Source organism: Pyrgilauda ruficollis, unplaced genomic scaffold (genome assembly GCF_017590135.1).
Source record: "Pyrgilauda ruficollis isolate IOZ18807 unplaced genomic scaffold, ASM1759013v1 scaffold43, whole genome shotgun sequence".
In the NCBI taxonomy this organism is placed as follows: domain Eukaryota; kingdom Metazoa; phylum Chordata; class Aves; order Passeriformes; family Passeridae; genus Pyrgilauda; species Pyrgilauda ruficollis.
In genome coordinates this window covers 10,005,268-10,025,648 of record NW_024525823.1, presented here as the reverse complement: position 1 = coordinate 10,025,648, position 20,381 = coordinate 10,005,268, and the positions used below count along the sequence as shown (strand labels likewise).

The following is a 20,381-nucleotide window of genomic DNA, read 5'->3' as shown; positions in this document are numbered from 1 at the left end:
AATGTAATACTTGAATCCTGGAAGTAAATCCTAGAATTGTATCCCCAAAAGAGAATTATCTTTTGCAGATTGCATGCCAAGCTTTTTCTGAGTTATTATCACAGATGGTGAAAAATTCCCATGGCCTTATACTCATGTTCTTTTTCATTCCAAATGGAGTCCTTTGTGAAATAGCAGCGTGATTGCATATGTTTGAACTCTGACTGTCCACGTAAACGTATGCTGCACTTCAGTGGTGTGGTCTCTGGGAGGGAGTGCTAGGCTCTGTTACAGGAAGTTTAGGACAATTTATTTTCACCCCAAGGCCACTGAAACCCTGCCTAGCATTATCTCTGCTAGACTATACCGCTAAACTGGAACAGTCAGAGCTGAAACACAGTCTGTCATGCTGTTCTTAATCCAACAGACATGCAAGATTCACAAAGGCAAGGCTAGTTTCTCTCTATCCTCTACACCCAGCTCCATGTATCCATCACTTCCCTCAGCTCTCCCCAGTGACTTTTCAGCTCCAGAGTTATGGATCTTCTCACAGATCTAGTGGAAAATTAGGCATGGTTGGCTCTGTGATCTCTTGGTCATTGGGCTGATGGATGAACCCAGACAAGATGCTTCAACTCTATTACCTTTCTGCCTGTGCCCCTATACAACGGGGAAATTATAAAAGTGAGGTCTTCTATCCTGGTGAAAGATCTTCAGCAGTAGTCTCAGTAATTAGGATGAGACTATTTAATTGACAGGAAAATCAAATTTAAGGTTATTCAAGTGACCTTTCCTCTTAGACCTCTGATTTTCTTGTGATTATATTAACTGCTATATAGTGCCTGTTTTTATTTGGTGTAGTAGGTATTCAGAATATTGTTTGAAAGTACACAGTATCTACAAAAGAAATCAAGCTGCAAGTATTCTTATCGTGGGTGTGAAATTTTCTATCTGCTACAAGTTTGGGGATGAAGATACTGCTCACATTTTGCAACTAAGTACCTGGTGAATTTTAGACGGGGTGTAGGGGCAGCTGGTCAGCCTGACTGCAGCTTTTCTGGTGTGCCCAGTGTTTGTCATCTGATAGGGACAGAGCTGACTTCCAGCAGTCCTGCCCTCATCCTTCACCCTCCTGCTGCTCCATGGAGCTGGCTGCTGTGGCTGTGCACCGCCTACATTCGTATCTTCTGGGCGAGAGCCCATGACACCATGCAGGGTAATTTCCCCCAGTTCCCACTGGTGGAGCAGTATAGATCAGCTGGAGCATGCTTGTGGACTTGGCATTTAATGGGCTTTTTGGTGAGTAGTGATACAAGCCTTATGTGTCTGGTACTGGTACATGGAGTACGAACCGTAATGAAATGGATCCGTTCCACAAGAAATACAATTTTATGCTTCCTAATTGAGCAATTAATTTAGTTTTGCCTACTATTTCACAAATGTCAGGGGATAAAGTTGAGAACAAGTGGTTGTTGCATTTGCATCAGGAACTGAGGGCTAAAGAGTTGTGCAAAACTGGTAGTATACAGAATTGTATACTACCAATATATATTAATGTTTGGATGGATTTGAAAGGAGAGTTAATTTCACTTTTTCACTTGCTGATTTGATTCGAATGCCCTCCCAACAGAATAAGAATGCAGATTTAAAGTCTTGTCTTTGACTGATCTCTGTGAGTGTCCTTGAAAGTCGTTCTTTATTCTAAGTATGACTGCACTCTTTTCCTCTGGGAAACACATACTGTCCTACAACTCTAAACTAGTAAGAGACAAATGTCAAGAAAACTTAGATATTTAAATCAAAATTGATTTGCATGTCTAAGACCACAGCTATTTCATACAGGTGTGGGCCAGTCTATGGAAATTTTGAAAAATTAATAACCAGCAAAATCTGTCTAAAATATTCTCAGTGTGTTTCATCCAAATGATACTAATTTTATCCACTTAATACAGTCTTAGTCTGAATAAACCTTAGTTCAGTCATAGAAAAAACAATGTTTTTGCTTAATAAAATGATCACAAACATGTTTGATATGAGCATGTACTCATTTATTATACATTATTTTAATATTATGTGTATCTATGTATGTAGAAAATTAGAAATCTAATCCAGAAAAGCCCAGAGAAGATGAGACAACATTTTGTTTGGTGTTACATCAGTTCCACACTACTGAGGAATCCATTTTATTTAGGGAGAATCCCCATGAAAGCAGTGAAGGCAGTCAACGAGGTGCTTTACACAAGTGGGAGGACTCTGATCATGCATATCTAAAATGTGCCATAGAAAAGACATAATTGCCCATTTTATGGCATGTTGGACTTCACACAGAGTCTGCTTCTAGCAAAGAACATTTCTAAGGAATCGCATCCAATAAATGAATCCTCCAGGCTCTTGTTTTCAATGTTGTGTGCACTTCTTTGGTGTGAAAACTTCTGTGGAGGTTTCATGAGCTAAAAATTGTCTGAGGTGGTGTGCTGAGACTCTAGGAAACAAAACTGATAATGTTGTACCTCCTGGGCATCTATCTGTACTCCCTCTCGTCTATATTCAAAAATCAATATGTGATGATGTGGTTTTAGAAGGCCCACTGTAAGCAAGCAGCTATTAAAATGGCATTAATAGTGCCTTAGGCAAATTGGTATTTGTTAAGCATATGGATAATACTATTAGCATGACATATAGCTGGCATCTGAGTAAGAGCCATCAGTATATCTCAGGCAGAAGGTGTCTACTTCATGGGTCAGTTCTCTGGTGAAATATATAGAGAGTTAAATTGAAATGAAATAATTGCTGAACCCAGTGCAATTTGGAGAAATTACTTGGTCCCTACACATTCCACATAACCCTGAGATTGAAGGAAAAGCTGCAGTTAGCTGAGGGGGCCTACTGAAAAAAAAAAGGTGATGAGGGTGCCTTCATCATGCAAATAAAAACATAAGACAGCACCACACCTGTCCTGTGATGAAGTGCCCAATATGTGTGTGTCAGTGGCTACACAGGCTGTGTTCTGTGTATTTTGAAACTAAATATTTCTTCCTCCTATTGACTTCTTGCCCTCTGGTACATTGAGTTGGCTGCTTGAGATGCTTTCACTAAGTACAAAGTCAATTGACTGTAAGTAGTGATGAAGAAAATGCTGTGTGATTAATATTACAGTTCAAGCCCCTCTGATCAGTCACAGAAAGAGCAGTCATATAAACTCAACTTCATTTCAGAGAATCACACACTGTTAATGGTGGAGAGTCTGCCTGGAGCCCAAAGGGGAAAAACAAGCCACTTGAGGCAAATCTCTCTTCTTTTACATAGAACAAACTGGTTGAGCAGTGTTAAAAGCTGCTTATTGATTTGTGCCCAGTCTGAAAGCCATGCAGTGATGTAAATGAAAATGTGTCAAGAGTCAATATTGATTTTTTTTCTATTTCTACTTCTCTTTTTTTTTAAAGCAAGGCCACCCCACTTGGGAAATGCTGTTAGCTATACCACTAGGTTTGTCAGTAAGTGAAGTAAGATTCTTTTCCACAAGACTACATATGTCCAGAAATCAAATTTACTTCTTTTACTGAGGTAATATGGACATGCTGAGAGCAGCTATGTTCACAAAACTTGGGTTTTTTTCACAAAATTGTTAGGTGAAGAGTAAGAAATGACAGAGAAGAAATCAAATCTTAGAGAAGATAAATTTGCTGGGCTGAGCTTGCAGTATAATACTTGCATAGTAGACCGATTTTTTTGTTTTTAAATCATTGCTTGCAATAGATTTGTGTAGCAATATAAATTATATTCAGCAAGAGCCAAGGACAAGGAAAGGCTGGAAAGGGAATCCTGTTGTCCCTAGAGGGGTGTGTATTCAGCTGGAGGAAACCTGGCAAGAGTTCCCTTTAGAAAGAGGGCGTTTGCAGGTAGAAGACCTACAAGAGTCCCTCTTTCACATGAAGACTAGCAGAAGATAAATGGGTGATCCCTGAAGGGTAATTCAAATACATTATTTGTTGACTTCACACCATGCTTAGTGAGGCATATAAAAAAGCAGTTTAAGAAAATACAGCCAGCAGTTGCCTATGTTTTCTCCCCTGAAGAATCAGATGCAAACAGTAATAACTGCTGTGCTCAAAATCAATGCTATAGCTTTTTCTATTAGATTATAAACTGTAGCCAGGCTCTTTTGAGTAACATTTCTACCTTGTTAACTCTTAGCAAGTAATATTCTTCCAGGCCTTTGACAAAAGCTCCTTCTCTGTAGCCAAAATAATCTTTTTTCAAATTCTGTGCCACAGAATCTGGCAACTAATTTCTTACACCTCAATTAGAGGTGACAAGAGGATGTGGCAGACAGCCCTGATCTTGCAGCTCTGATCTTCTCAGAATGAGCAGCTACCCACAAAGGATAGTCATATTTAGTGTGGAGTAAGGCTTGTGAGATGTTTTTTACTTTATTGGCACTTTCAAGGGTTTTAGATACTTCCACAGCTCCTAGCTTTTCTTCCTGGGCAGAAGAAATTTGCTTCATTTATGGCAGTGGCTCTCTTCATTCACCCATCTCATCTTGCTTCTTTCCATGAAAGAGAAACATTTCTCCTGTCTCTATATCTACCCACAAGAAATTATCACCTCAACTATAGTCTTTCTGGGGTGACAAAAGAGCTATTTCAAACTAAAAATAAATAAACTGGGAAATTAAATTCTAACTTGGAGAAGAAACCAGAGTAAGTATCACAGAGGAAAAATGGCAGTCTTCCAGCTACTGGCAGAAAAAGGTGCCCCAAACTAACTGGTGGCAAATCAAAAGTGCAACTCCAAACATATTAAGTGTGTGGAAATGCTCCTATCAATTTCATGTTGCTAAGGTTCAGCTGATTAAAATAGAAGTTCATTTTTAAGCTCCAGCAAATTGAATTTGGGCTTCTATTAAAGGCTGCAACTGTTATAAATGTTATAAATGGATGCCTGGGCTGATGAACTGAAAGTTGTTCAGTGAGAGACGTACACATGGCTCACACTTTATTTTTCATCAACTCAGACAGGTTTTTGATCCTTTTATTTGCTTTTTTTCTTTTTCTTTTTTTTTTTTTTTAACATTTTGTTGCCAAGCAGAATGATAACTATAATGTAGTAATTTTTTAGTTTGTTTTTTGAAGAAACACAAGGGTAATAACATCTTCTGTATAAACGAAATGTAATTTGTCACAAATCTGGAAAGTAAGGCAATATTGATGTTGTTCATCCATTCTGCCTGCTTTGTTGGGCAGCTTGCTTTCAATTTTGGTTATAACCATTCAGATTTATTATTATTAAAATTCAGGCAGAGGGAGACAGAAGAAGATATAAAACTATTCCACTGCTCTGCTATGTTCTGTACATAATGTTCAGAGATAGTCACTCAGTGGAATTCCGTAACAGAAGAAACTAACAAGAAATATGAAAGACAAAATACTCACAAAATGGATGTATTTTATCAATCTGTTTTAAAAATGTATGAATGGGAGTGATCTGGCATTAACTGCTTTCCAGACATTTTACTTGTCTCACAATAATGTTCTCTGTGAAAATGATTTTATTTTGTTGACACCACAATTTCCAGTGCTGTCTCACACCTTTCTATTCTGGGAACAATTGAATATGAGTGTCTTCAGGCAACTTTGGAAACACCTACTTCTTCTGTGCATCTTAAGAATTAAACAGGAGAGGTGCTGTAAGTTAGACCCTCTTAGGTGCTCTGGCATTTGGAAGATAGGTACTGAGAAGCAGAGGATTTAGCTATCATCTCCTGGACTCCCAACTCCCTGGTGTGGTGCTCCACCTGGGAATTGTGCTGGAACCACTGGAACTAATATGGAATGAAATGAATGGGAAAGAAGTATCTGCCTCTGACCAAACAAACATCTTTCTCTTGACATCTTTGACTGTAAACCCTGCTTTACAGACTGGTGCCTAGCCTTCTTTCTGTATTTTATGAACCAGACACAACATTATTTTACATTTTTCCTTGGTGTTTCTTTCATTCATTCATTCATTCATTCATTCATTCATTCATTCACCTGGTGTGAATAAAGACTTGTGATTAATTATTTGTTCTGGAGCAAGGACTTGAATCTTGATAGCCCAGCTGAGTGACCTACTTGTTGGCAGTAATTAACCACGACCTTAGACATGTTCTGAAGACACTTCTCTGAAACAGTATGACTAGCAAAATGGGTACAGATTTGTCTTGTTTGAGAATTCAGCTTTAGGATGCTTGGTTTGTGCTAGGATTCACCTGAGGTGCCACCACTTTTCTTAAGCTTACCCAAAGCCAAGCACTGTCACAGTTCTGGCATCTCCTCCAACCCATGGAAGGAGAAGTCAGTCTAACACCAGTACAGCATAAAAGCAACAGTTGTAGCTGAGTTCTGCCTGAGCTTTCTGAGATGTTGTTTGGCTTTTTGGGGTATTTGTCAAGAGTGACCTGACCCCATGATGACCTAACATCCACTCGGTATCAGAACTGCCCCAATGCAGACACAAGCTGCAGCAAAAAAGGGAAGATCTCTTTTCCTGGGAGTCCTGCTGGTTCACCTAACCAGTCACCTGGAAGGTGAGGGCTCGCATGCTTCACCAGGCAGTTCAGAGGGAAGAACTTAGAGCAGCCACTGATTTAAATAGCAAGTAGTTTTTGAAGCAAAGAGCAGAAAACAGTCCTCTTTCCCAGCTGAGTGCCCTAATTGCTGCCCTATGGTCACGCTCTGTCCTGCTCTCTGGTCCAAGGAATCCTTAATTATTTAATGTAAAACAAAAGAGCTTTCTCAGGAGCTGCACAAAGTGCTCTGTCCATTTCTCTGTCTCTGGGTACTGGCATATGCATGTGCATACATAAAGACACCAGCACACAGATGAAGAGGTTGCAATTCTCTTGGGAGGTGAGATATGTGAGTTTGAATCCTCTTAGGCTGGAGGGCAAGGGAGGATTAATTTTGTTTTGTTCACAGACTTATACTAGAGGATTTCAATGGGGGTCTTGAAGGAGGGTTAGTAGAGTGACCTTGGGAATGCTCTATGTCTGGTAGAATTTTGTTAAACGCTAAGTTGTTTAACAGGATAGAGGGTGATAAGTAGGGGGAAAGAGGCAAATCAATTTATCTCAAAACTGTATTGGTTAAATTAATCATTTAAATGATCCCATCTAGGGGCTTTATAAGAAGCACACTTTCATGTGTAAGCCACTTGTCTTTTTTACAGATTAAATGCTTTGAAGTCAGTATAATAATATGTTCAATTTCTCAGCATAGGACGCAGAGGGTAGACATGATAATAGCTTATCTGTTTTTATTTTTGGATGAATCTTTTTGAAATATCTCCAGTATGCAAAACAAGATGAAATAATAATATGGATGAAATAGTAGCTGTCCATTTTTTCAGAGAAATCTCTGTGACAAACAATATAAATAAATTTGTTGTTTAATGTTTTCTTTGTTTCTTCAGGTGATATATTCAGGGGTAAATTCAGAGTGTAAATGAAGAGTTTTTGCATGCATTTCAGAAAATAGCATAGTATGTGACTCACATGAAAAGAAAGAGGGGAAAAAACTACTCATTTTCCTCTCTCTAACCCAACCCTTTAACCTTCTTTAACATTTTCAAGGAGATGCTTCTGTCCTCTTGAATTCAACACAAACTCCTTAGTCATGTACCTGGAAGAGGGAAGAATCTGAGTTCCATTGCTTTAGGAATGGGACAGAGTGAGGAAGCAGAAAGGAAAGTCTTGTGTTTTGTTTACAAGAAAAGAAGACAGATATATGGAGTCAAATATTGTGTGAATAGGAATATAGATCATGCATTCAAAAGCCTTTAGAAATCCAGCCCTCCTTCCTTTTCCCTCTACCATCCCCATGAAATTATCCTGGCTTTGATCCTGTCCCTCTCCCTCTTTGTTCAGTGGCACAGAAGTATGTAACCCTGAGAGGTATCAATTGACATTTCCTTTCCTGCCTAACTCAGGACAGGAGAAGGAGCTGTTCGAAAAGTAATGGTTATTAAATGGATTTTTAATGTAAATTCAGTACTTTTTGTGAGTGCTTGTGACAAAAGAATTTAACCTGCCTGATTACTTAGAAAAAAGAGCAAATAAATGTAGACTGCAAACAAGTTAAAATGTGATTTCTAATTTATTGTAGTGCTTAGGAGCATATTTTAACTCAATTTGCCACACTCTCCATGATTACTGTAGACTTGTCAGTGAGAAAAACTCTTTGCAGTGAACTACTTGGATCCTTGCCCTTAAATAGAAGAGGATTTTTATGTCTTCTAATCAAGGATATTGTTTACAGGGCAGATAACTGTTAAGTCTTCTTTCCATTATTGACTACATGATTTGTTTCCTCTTGCAACTGCATTTAGATGTGCTAAAACCTCTCTTGGCTGTTTCTCATGTTCTCAGTACCTTGTTCAGGACGTGATTGCAGCTCAGTTATAGCAGAAGAGCTGAGTATTGAGCTCAAGCTACTGGTCACCTATGCCAAATAGCTGTGGCAGTTGTTTTTGCTGTTTGTTTTCTGCTCTGTAAGAGAGCATCAAAACACGCTTAGGGAATAGTGTATTATTGGATACTGATATAAAGACTTCATCAGCCTAATGGAACAATTAACTCAACCATTCTACCACTCTTGATCTGCAGAATTTTGCTTTAAGATTAGAGTGATAAGGTGAAGATTAACACCTCTGGGTCAGTGAGGCTGATGAGACATGATTTATTAATCCTCAAAGAAAACCTTAATTGGACACTGGAGCACTCTCTTCTTCATTGTTAAACTCTGCCAATTCCCTGGACAGTCAGAAGAGAGGGTGAGGATGATAGACTTACTGTAATTAGATGCACCAAAACTAAAGTAATGATTTTTTCCCCTGGGAACACCATGTGTTATTTTATTCAAATAAATCACTGCTGATATTTATGAACACCTGAGAAACATGCCCTACACATGGTCATTGACTACCCAAACATAACTTATAGAAGGGAGCTGCAGAATAGGATTCATAAGAATCCTTTGATTTAGAGGAACTGTCTTAAATCCTGGCCTTCAGAGCACAGAGAATTTACTGTGCAAGCAGGTTAATGATCAGGTTGATTTATCCTTATTTTTTTACCAACCATTATTCATTCTTTCGTCATGTTCTTTCCATTAAGAGGCGCTGATTTATAGGAGGAAGCACTCCTCTAAGGAGTTTGGTAAATTTTGAAACTAAGTCTCCGAAACAATTTTTTTTTTGAAAGAAATGTCTTTTTTGCAGGCAGTATAATAAATAGGTTCATTATAATGCAGCATGCAGCTAAAGACAGGAGAAAAGTCCATAGGCATACAATTCTAGCTGCTCTACCTCAGGCTCAGGAAACAGAGCTTTGTGACTTGAGGATTCATTAAGACGCTTGGTGCAGTGCAACCCTGATGAAATAAGTTAGCAGTCTCATTAGGGGGTTGGAGCAATCATTTGGAAAAAAGCCTCCTTTACTGCATTTGTTTACTCTGTCGCAGGAAGCATGTCCTCAGTCAACTGGGATAATCATTGTCAGCATTTTACATAGTTACAAAGCGAGCTAATAAGCCAGATTGTCGAATTATGTCAATCATGTCTAAACATCAACAAACAAATTGCTCTATGCAGATGGGAAATTTGTGAGAAAGCTTAAATATTCAGTTCAATGGGAACAGTGCACACTGCGAGGTCATGGTTTAACACTAATATCTGGAGGAAAGTGGCTCTAGAGCAAGATTTCTGTCTCTATAAATTATTTTTGTGAGGCTTTTTGACATTTCAGGCACTGACTGAGAAGACACTTGTATCATTAAGCATTGCATCCTGGTTTTCCTACCTCGACACTGTACTCACCACATTATCACACTGGCATATCAGCTGTCTACCCCTTGCCTCTGCTGAAGTCCTCAGGTTTTATTGCAGCTTCACACTCAGATTGACTTCCCAAGGCTCTAGCCAAGGAAGAGATGAGAGCTGAGGAGTCAGAATTTTTTCTACTATAAAAAGAAGAACATTTTATGTATTCCTATTCATCCCCGTTGGGGTTTGGAGTCAACTTTTAGCCCAGCAATCCTGATGTCAGCTTTCTGAGTGACAAGTGCTTTTGGCACTTGTCATCTTTGCACCAGACACCACTCTAGGGTGAAGGGCCCTGTTTGTGGCTGCTAGTTGCTGAGTGCTTGTGTGATTTCACCCCTGTCCAGGGTGCTACCTAGGGGACAAAAGAATGAAGAGTTTAAAAATGCTATAAAGCTTTCAGAATGCTTAAATAGACTGAAGTGAAGATTGCATCACAAAAGTAAGATAAAAAGATGTTAATCTATAGAAAGAGCAAAAGATCTATTAAATTAATCAATAGGTCTTTTACAGTGGCAAATATGATTTAGTTAAAGAAAACAGAGAGAGTGCAAGAAGAATATAATGAGTTTTCCACTTCTCCTAAAAGCAAGGGTTGAGAAGAGCAGTTATTGACTGACAGGTATGTTCCTCAGAGTGGAAAATCACATTCTGGAGGGTGAGTCTCAGAGCTGCACTGAAGTTAGAGAATGTCTGCACTGCAGTGTCCCTCAGAAATATGGCCTTCAACTCACAGAATTGACCTGGTTAGGAACACTGGAACATAACACACCACAGCCAGCTTCTGTCCTTCCTTCTATTTAGGAGGAAATATCAAGGAGGAGATATACATTGATTCCCTAGCAAATCTAACTCTGGTTTGGTAACATGAAGAATAATGATAAGAAAATAAAATGTACATTGTAGACAGAGACATTGTCCAGGGTCCCAGGTAACGTGACCTTCCCATTATTATACACACCAGTGCAAGATACTCTTTCCAATAGCTAAGTCCCAAAGGGGTTGATTTTGGTTCTGCCCAAGACATAAATTTGATTTTTCAGTTTCAATGAAATGTAGACTTGTTTTTTTGGGGCTTCTTTACTAATATAATGTGTCTTTAACCAAAATCTTTGTGTTCTGGTACTGAAACCCAGAATTTTTATGGGTATTCCATATTGATGAATCATTGGCTCAATATTGACCTGTTTTTCCAGGCTCACTCAGCGACATGTTTACCTGCATTGCTGCTGTATGTCATATGGTATTGACTTCCTCTGATCCATGGTCGTTATCATTTGGGATTTGTTCATTCATCCTTTATCATACAGAGTGCTTAGTCCACATTATATCCCTTCCTTACTAACCTTTCTGAAATACAGTCATAATACAGTCCAGAGTCCAGGAATTTGGGGACTTAGACTTTTCTAAGAGCTTTCCCCTGTAGCATCAAAGATTTAACTCCAATATCATTAGTTCTACTATTGTAACTTCCCAAGACTGTCAGTGTCACAGTCTGGATCAAAGTGCTCCACACAATGCCCCTCTTCCTAATTCCGAATGTTCATGGCCAGTTGCAGATAACTGCTATTCAACAACTCTTCCCTGAAATCTGGGCTAGAGGAAAGCCAAAATCACTAAATTAAACTCTTAATATAACACACAGAACTGATGGGGGTGAACCAACTCAACTGTATCATGCTCCATTTGGCTGGAATGCTGGTGTTATTGGTTTAAAACTTGACTAACCCTCTTGGCTCTTTAGCACCCATAAATGTTATGTTGGAGCCTGATTCTCAAAGAGAGGGAACCAGGGAAAACTTCATCTGCCATCATGAAGAGAGGTGATGATATTTTCTTTTCTCTGTGTGAAACAGCCTTGGCTGAGCAGGAATTTAGGAGGCCCATGGGGTCTGTATGTGCTAGCAGGCACAGAGGTTCATTTTAACTTCATCTGGCCTTTTGGGAGAGGATAAATACATAGAGCATCTTTCTTTCCACATAGCTTCATAATAAACTTCCAGAGGAATGTGAGCTTGACAAATCTCACTGTAAAATTTTAATTAAAATAGATCTTCCATTTAAAAAGTCAATCCCACTGTAAAAAAAAAAAAGAAACCTTCTCAGTTCCGCTTGAATCTCAGTCCCCCTAAAAAGACAAGCATCAGTAAGCTGTTGAATCTTGTGAAGAGAACACACACAACCCAACTGATTGATTTTGAAATGCAATCAATTAGAAATCACAGCTGACTTTTTTGATTAGAACTTAATTTGATCTGGAATGGGTTTGTGTCCTTGCCTACTATTAATTAGCAGTAATAATAGTATTGATCTTCTATGGGAATTTGAAACAGATCTGCCTTCCTATAAGGCAGATGGTTGGTACAGCTCAAAGCACTCTGAGTCACAGCAGAGGTCTCAGCTCCATTACTCCGTTGGCTGGCAAAGGAAGGCTTTGGTGGCAGAAAATGGTTATCCTGAGCAAAGGAAGAACTTGTCAGTAGAATGAGTTCGTCTTTTCAAAGTTGAAACCTGAGAGACATTTACAAGCAGGAGAGGTTGCAGCATTCTCACAGCATTGCAGCTCTGAAGGCTTGGACACTGGGGCATTGCAGGGAAATGTGAAGGAATGCAGCAACATAGTGGCTAGAGCCTGCTGTAGAATTCCAGGTGTTAAAGTGGTGTGAAATATCTGATGCACATTTCTGTCTAAAGCATTAAGCCAGACCTTTCTTGGCCAAAAGCAAACTCAATTGCATTAACTTCTGTTTGTTCAAGGGATAAGCCCAGCAGCTGTTCTTGTTGTGTAACATTTATATCTTTGCAGAGGCTGCAATAACAGATATAACATTTGCAGAGGCTCTGTGTGCCAGGGCTGACCTTGGAAGGAGCAGGATGCTCGGCCTTGTGCAGAGCTATCTCTCACTGGTTGGAGACAACTGGAGCGATGGTTTAATTTTTCTTTCTTTTACATTTACACTGCAGATTAAATGCTGGTCATTTTTTAGTATTTCAATAATATTCAGCTCACAGACTTAATTTCAAAGCAATATTTGATATTTTCATAGTTGAACAAAAACTGTTAGCATTCTTAGAGATAAAAGAGATGACATTTTTTCCTTTTCTTTTTTTTCCTGGTGCATCAAAGGGTACAAATACATTCATACATCTGGTTTCTCCAACAGACCTTGCTAGAGCTTTGAGCGTTTAGGATAAGGAGTGTGAATGTACATGGAGTGATGGTATCTTTTTACTCAGCCCTGTTCTTCAAACAGCAGTGTGAATAAATCCTGAAGCCGGGCACTGTGTAAACTGATGTGGAATGGAAGCTTTTGGGGTAAGTTAGGCAGAATTAGGCTTAGTGATGATTTTTATGTGGTACTAGCCTAAGAGTCCATGTAGAAATCCATGACTTGAAGATATAAATACCACAGGGAGCCCCTAGGGAACTCAAGGTGGGCAAGTGCAGGGAAATTCCCTCTCCCTGGGTCTTACCAGCTGTATGGCTTGTCCCTGGTGGCCCAGGAGAGTGGGTGGATTGGGCAGGAGTCTCACATCTTCTCCATAGGACAGGCTTCCTATCAGCAGGAAACTGGGGAGAAGCAGAGAGCAGCAGGGAGCAGTCACCCCATAGCAGGAAATCAGCAGGACACCTGTACTTGCCTGAATGCCTTGGTCCAGGACCATGAGAATGGTTCCTCTGATATGGGATAGTTTGATAAATCTGCTGCTGCTGATACTATTTTGTCTTGTTTTCTGCAGGTTTAGCTGGTGGGTGTACTGAAACAGCACCTGTCAGAGACAAAAAAAAAAAAAAAAAAAAAAAAAAAAAAAAAAAAACACAAAAAAAAAAAAAAAACTCCTACAAACACAAAGAGAAAGGACAAATTGGCAAACAAAGTTGTCTGCTATATTAAACTTCAACTCCATGATACTTTTCTTTATCTACTCATACATATGCTTTATAAAACAGAATTTAGTGACTTCCTTACTTCACCTAATACAACATAAGACATCTACAAACACAGTCTGTTAGGCAACTATTAAATAGACATCATTAGGACCATTAACTTGGAGGTAAGAGGTGCTTCATCTCATTGTGCACTCTCCAGAAGTCTGCTTCTATTCATAGTAACAACATGGGCACTGGCATCACCACACCTGCTTGGGTGTTCAGTTGTGATCTGTACCACAGAACTACTAAATACATTAAATTTATTCAAACACAGAAGAGTAAAAGTGCCTGCCATTCTCAAGAATGAGAATTGCTCAAGAAAGTAATACAGGACATTAGCATATTAATGCACACAAACCCCACAAATACAGTTAGAAACAAGTAAAGTGGTTAGTTAGCAGCAGGAATGTTCATAGACTCATGAGAGAAGCATCTTCAAAGACTGAGGGATTAAAGTGAACCTGCAGATAGGACAGAAATTTGAAAGACATCAGTGAATTAGTCCATAGCTGACATTAGCAAAATAGAGTTAGGTAATGCTGTAATACTGTTTCCTTATTCAAGGCTGTGATCTCGTATTTGCAGAAAATGGGCCCTGTTGCAGAAATACCAGGGAGCAAATTGTTTGCCTGAGTGGCTGTCAGCACAGGGGAAGGAGTTGTGGCACTGCCATCCATCCTCCATCCAGGCAGGGGTCTCAGGTGGGGATGTGGCACTGCCCTGAAGCACAGGCAGCTCCATCACAGTGTCTCCCAGCCAGCTGTTCAGTATGGTTACCTCCTCACAGACTGGGACTCTTGACCAGATATCACCAGGTCCCCTTTGCACAAGGTGAACCACAGCTGGACAGAAATGACCACAAGCCCCCTCCCACTAGATCATCCTCCTTTTCTGAAAGAGGGCTTCAGCCAAGAGCCCTGAAGAAGGGCAGGAAAGGGATGCACTGCAGTGCTGCTTTCCAGCAGAAGTAAAATTATTTTGGACTGGTGTAATTGTGTCTGCTCTTGTATCAAGCAGCGAGGACAAAGTTTTCCATGAGGCTAAGCTATGATCTGGCTCCAGTGCATTATCACATTCTTTTACATGTAAAGCTACCTATATAAATTGTTAAATGGAAATTTTCCTGGTAGCCTGCTACTCGGTAATTATATCAGCAGAGCAGGGTGAGAGATGGTAGGAAAGAATATAAGTGTGTTATGGGATTAACAAAGGAGGAAGTCAATCATAACAAACATTTACTTAAGAAAATATTGTACATTTGAGTGTGAAAAAGGACTAGTCTCTGTTTTATATGTGGTAAGGGGAAGTAATTGAGAAGGTGTTCCATTCAGATGTTATTGCAACTGGGAAGTTATGAGACAGCCTCAATAATTAACTTGAAGGTAACAGACTTAAAATGTATTAAAAAAGATCCATCTCTGAATTTAACTAGCAAAGCACATAATTCACTGAGCTCTAATGGCGTTAAAGAATTTGTTTCCTCTTCCTTCTTCCATGAGAGACAGAGAGACAGAGACAGAGACAGAGACAGAGAAGAAAATAGAAATATTTCTTAAATTAGCTTTATTTACATTATCTTGTGAAATGGCAGGATGAAAACAGTAATGAGGATTCAAGGTCAAAAAGAATTCTGTCCACATCTCAGTCTGTCTCACATAATTTTGAAGAATAAGAGCTGAATAGAGGAAGAATGAACTGATTTCTTTTAAGTTTAGTTCATTGCAAATGCAAAATTAGTATCATTCCACAGACATGGTGCCAGAGGACAACACAAGCTAACAAAATAATGATAGTCCAAATAAATAATTTATGCACCATATCAAAAACTGAATGAGATAAAGACATAGAGAACACATTTGAAAATTTGGAAATTGCTCAAAGCTTTTCCTCCAGTGTCTCCCAAGAGGATGAGCATGGAGGACTAATACACTGTGACTGTGTATAATTCATAAACCTTCCCTCATTTTTTGATTTTCAGTAGTTACAGTTTATAGCTAACAAAGGAACAGAGTGGAAAAATCCTGGTGAGAGTTGAGAGGAGAACATAAACCAGCTGATTCCTCCACTTAGTCTATTCATAAAGGGCATCTGTTCTCATCCCAAACTGCACATATATTTGCCATTAAACTTAGTACATTGAGAACAGAAAAAAAAAAGCCTTCTACTCACATCCTTATGTCTACTTTATATTTTTATGACAGCTATTGCAATGTGAGATTATAACACAAAAATCCATTTCCAGGTGATTTGTTTTAAAATTATTCTGTGGTGGCTGTTGGTTAATGTTCAGACTGGATTTCTTAGGGATTCATTCAATGACAGCAGAGCAAACCCAGAGCAAACTAGTGAATGATATCAGAAGGCACTGGGGTGTTTCTGTATGAATTACATAGAATGAAACCTCCCCCATCCACAGCCACATTGGAAAGATGTTTCTAAGTTAAAGAAATCTAAAAGTTGCATTTAGATAAGATTTGCCTTGAAATTGTTTTGGTGGTGGAAGCTATATGAAGTCACATTCTGAAGAGATATGGTAGGCAAAAGGGTTGTTTTCAATTCTGCATGTCAGCAATTTGTAACAGATTTTATGGCACAGCACAATTCACTTACACAACCAATATTGTTTTCTATAAGATTCCTTGGAGTTTTAATTTTTTAACCAAAACCAGAAGATAGTGTCCTGTGGCTTCCTGAGGGAAACCCTCTGCCTCCTACTCCGAGCACACGAGCTGAGCCCAGCAGATTTCTCAGCTGCATGACAAGTTTCAAGCTGCTGGGAGGCTGAGAGGGCCCCCAGCCTCTGCTGCCATCTGTCAGAGCAAGCAGTGTCTGCCCTGAGCCGCCACAGCAGACGTGGTGGAACACCAGAGCGGGAATTTCCACATGGCTTCCCACGGTCACCAAACACCTAAAGAAATCACACGGTGCTCTCAGGGCACCTCTGCAGATCTGTTGTTCTGGGGGTGGGTAAATGAGAAAGAAGGTCACTGCTACCAGCAAGCTGCAGAAATCACTGAGGGGCAGCTGCCCTTTGGTGATCCCCTGTGCTCTGATCCTGACAAAAGGGATCCATTCTCCCAGTTCCTCCCTGCCTGTCCTACCTGCCTCTGAGAGCCTGTTGGGTGTTTTGTGAATGTTGTTTACTTCATTAATTTTCTCCTGCCATCAATTGATGAATAAATTATTCATAAGTAAATTTATAAATTATTCTACCAGTTCTATTGATGATTGAATAATATTGACCATATAAATTATTCACTCTTCTTTTCCCCCACCAAATGACAAATAAATTATTTGTGAGTATTGTCTTCTTCATTATTAGATCAACTCTTCCATCTGTTGAGACATTCATAAGATGTCACTCACTCTGGTAGCTGTACAATTTGTAAGCAGGACCCTTTAGGAACTATGCTTTCATGGACAAACAGAACTAGTTTAACTTTATTGTACATTCATATGGCAGTTTCCTTAAATATAAGGTCCTTTAGAGCATGAGGAAGTGTTTTGTATGTTTCACAGCCAAGTAGACAACATGCTGAGATATTCTGGGGTTAATTCTCACCCAACCAAGATATTTTTGAATTGTGCAGTACCGTACTGTAATTTTACAGTTGTTACACTTTGTACTGTAATTTTACAGTTTTCCATATTTGGACTTAATAGTCAGGGTTGAGGCTCCAGCCTTCCCTTGATCCCAAAAGGTATCAGCTTGTAGGCTCTGTAAAGGAGCATCAAGAGCAAAGCTAAACCAGAGATACCTTGACTAATTACCCTTACAAATGTGAACTGCATAGGCCAGTTATTTCAAGTTCCTGGATAAACTATATGAGTTTTCCATCTAGTTAGATCCATGCCTTCTGTCTCTTTCACTGATTCACCAGTAACTGTGTGGCAAACAAGTGACAGCTTCTAGTGGCAGGATTTCTAGAATATTTTACCATGCAGGCAAAATATGTGTATACCCAAAATTATGAACAGTCCATGTGGTTATGATGGGTCAGGGAAAAAAAATCAAAATTAATTTTAAAAAACACATCTCTAGGAAAGTGATACTAAGTCACAAGCCCCCACAAAGAAAGGATTGTATCCTCTCTATTCCACAAGTTCATCAAGACAATCAAGCTTAACAATTAACAAGAAATCAGTATAAGGATCATGAATAGTATGCTGAAAAGTATTCTCTAAGAAATTGCCCAGACAGAGAGAGGAGCATCTCATGCCAGCAGAGGAGCAGCCCTTCAATAATTTTCCTTGTGTGAGGGACAGCAAAGATCAGAAGCACGCACGTCTCTGCTGGCATTTGCTTGAGTCCAAAACCTATCAGTCAAGTATGTGCAAAGATGTTTCAGTTGACTTTTTTATGTTCCTTTTTTAGAATTTAAAACCATGAAGCAGGAATATTTGCCAGTCTGAGTCCATGTAAGAGAGTGAACAGAGACCTAAGCTCCAGCTCAGGCTGCCCAAGGGGAGGAAAATGAATGAACAGGTTGTGCCAGAACAAGAGGACTGCCTAGTGACCAGAGAGCTCATTTATGGGGAGCTCTCCAGCACTGGGCAGCTCTGTAACACCATAACACTGTAAAAGCTGTGTCTTCTGGTTTCCCCCTTCTTTTCCACCCAAATGATCTGTGATCTGTTGTGGTTGTGTTTGGGGGTCCCAGGATGAGGGAAGAGATGAGAATCTTGACTCCATGTTTCAGAAGGCTGATTTATTATATTATGATGTTATATTATATTAAAATTATATACTAAAACCATACTAAAAAGAATAGAAAGAAATTATCCATCAGAAGCTAGAAAGGAATGGAAAAGAATGAATAACAAAATCTTATGACTGCTCACAGCCTTGACACAGGTGGCTGTCATTGGTCATCAAGTAAAAACAATTTAACATGTTGGGTAAACAATTCTCCAAATCACATTCCAAAGCAGCAAAACATGGAGAAGCTGAAGCTTCCCACCTTCTCAGGAGAAAAGATCCTGGCAAAAGGATTTTTCATACAGTATGTCTGTGACATTCTGTCACTCAGGTCAATGCAGCAGTGTAAGATTGGCCCTTAGAACACGTGCACAGCAGAAAATCCCAACTCTTTCATTTTCAGAGAAAGCTGTTAATAGGTCTGCCTCTCTCACTGAGGCACACTAGCAAGTTCTTGTCTAAACTGTCATTAATGTTTTCATTTAGATTTCCACATTAAAATCGGCAGCACTTCTGAGGGAAGTGTTGTGGTCAGGACTTACAGGGGAAGCACCAAGACTTTGCATTCTGAAAAATAACGATCTCCAGGGTCAAGTTTTTAAGATTCTGTTTGTCCCCGTTCTTTCAGCAGGATCCCCATGGGATATGCAGACACAGAAATAGACAGAAAGGTATGACAGAGAAAATGGGAAGGTGGTAAAAGTGTGCCTAGACAGAAGTGGTGTATTGAGAGAGCTGGAATGGTAGGCTGCCCTTTGCAGCTCTGTTCAGAATGGATATGACCAGAGCATGGTTACATTGTTCAAGGGCAGAGAAAAGACCCCTGCAGTAGCTGGGATAAAATGGTGAGGGAGCACACAGGAGAAGCTTAGACATATATAGGTGGGTAATGGACTGAATCTTTGGGACAATTATGACAAAGTTTTGAAATTTAGACTGCATACAGAGAGCAGTCTGAGCTGATCATGTTTCAGATTAAGGGTCTGGGTAAAAGACAGAGCTGCTACTGATCAGAACAAATGTAGATGCTCCATATTAGACAGTGTGATGTCTATTCATCAGCAATGGAATAGTTCAGAATATGAGTTGGAATAGGAGAAATGAGATGAGTAAGTGCACTTAGTAAGTAAGATATGAGCTGCACAGAGGCATGGGGAGTACTCTCATGCAATGGTATTTTTTCTCATTGGGGACTAAAAGCCAGGAGCAAAAATTTACTGAGGCAGATTTACTGTAAATGCAGTGTACCGTCAAAATATATTTGCAGCTCAGTTAAGTTTTTGCTGCTAGTTTTCCCATCAATGCTTTTGACTCCTAGTAATGTTCTGAATTTAGTTCAGTTTTGTTGCTTTTCTGAAAGGAAGTCACCAGAAAACAGAGCTGCAAGAAGCTGCAGAAGGCCACATGGATTTTGCCTTATATCTAAGAGAAATTTAATTTATCTGCCGGTTTCAGTTAATTAGGGAATGTTCAAACAGCCTTTCATATGTCTTATTTCAGATGTGATATTATTTGGGAAAGGGTAATTTTTTCCAAGAAAAAAAAAAGGAGCCATTGTCTATGGACATGAATCAAAGTAGTGGAAAAGAACATTTCAAAATTACTAGTATGACAAAAAGTAATTTTATTTCACACTAAATCATATTAAGCAATACTTCTCTGCCTTCTTATCCTGCACAATGCAGTGAAACTGTTCATGATGAGGACTGGACCCTAAATGAAGGACAAAATAAGAATGCTCTGGATATCTACCTGCTTACCTTTTTCTCAGAAGACTCTTAATCTTCTTCTCTAAGTTTTTCCCAGAGCTGAAAAGCAAACTGCTTATTCCTAGCATGACACTACTATTGGCCTTCTTTTATGATTTCTTTTATGATTTTTGCAGTCATTGCTTCCCTCTTCCATGTC

At 39.3% G+C, this 20,381-nt stretch overlaps 1 protein-coding gene across 1 annotated transcript in view; it reads left to right on the top strand.

Annotated features, from left to right (window-relative positions):
- Window positions 1-1,151: 1,151 nt before the first annotated feature.
- Window positions 1,152-20,381, top strand: part of HS3ST5 (heparan sulfate-glucosamine 3-sulfotransferase 5) — a 32,759-nt gene continuing 13,529 nt past the window's right edge. Inside the window, exon 1 of the mRNA XM_041478078.1 lies at window positions 1,152-1,278. The gene's annotated coding sequence lies outside the window, so the exon portion shown is untranslated. The remainder of the gene's footprint in view (window positions 1,279-20,381) is intronic.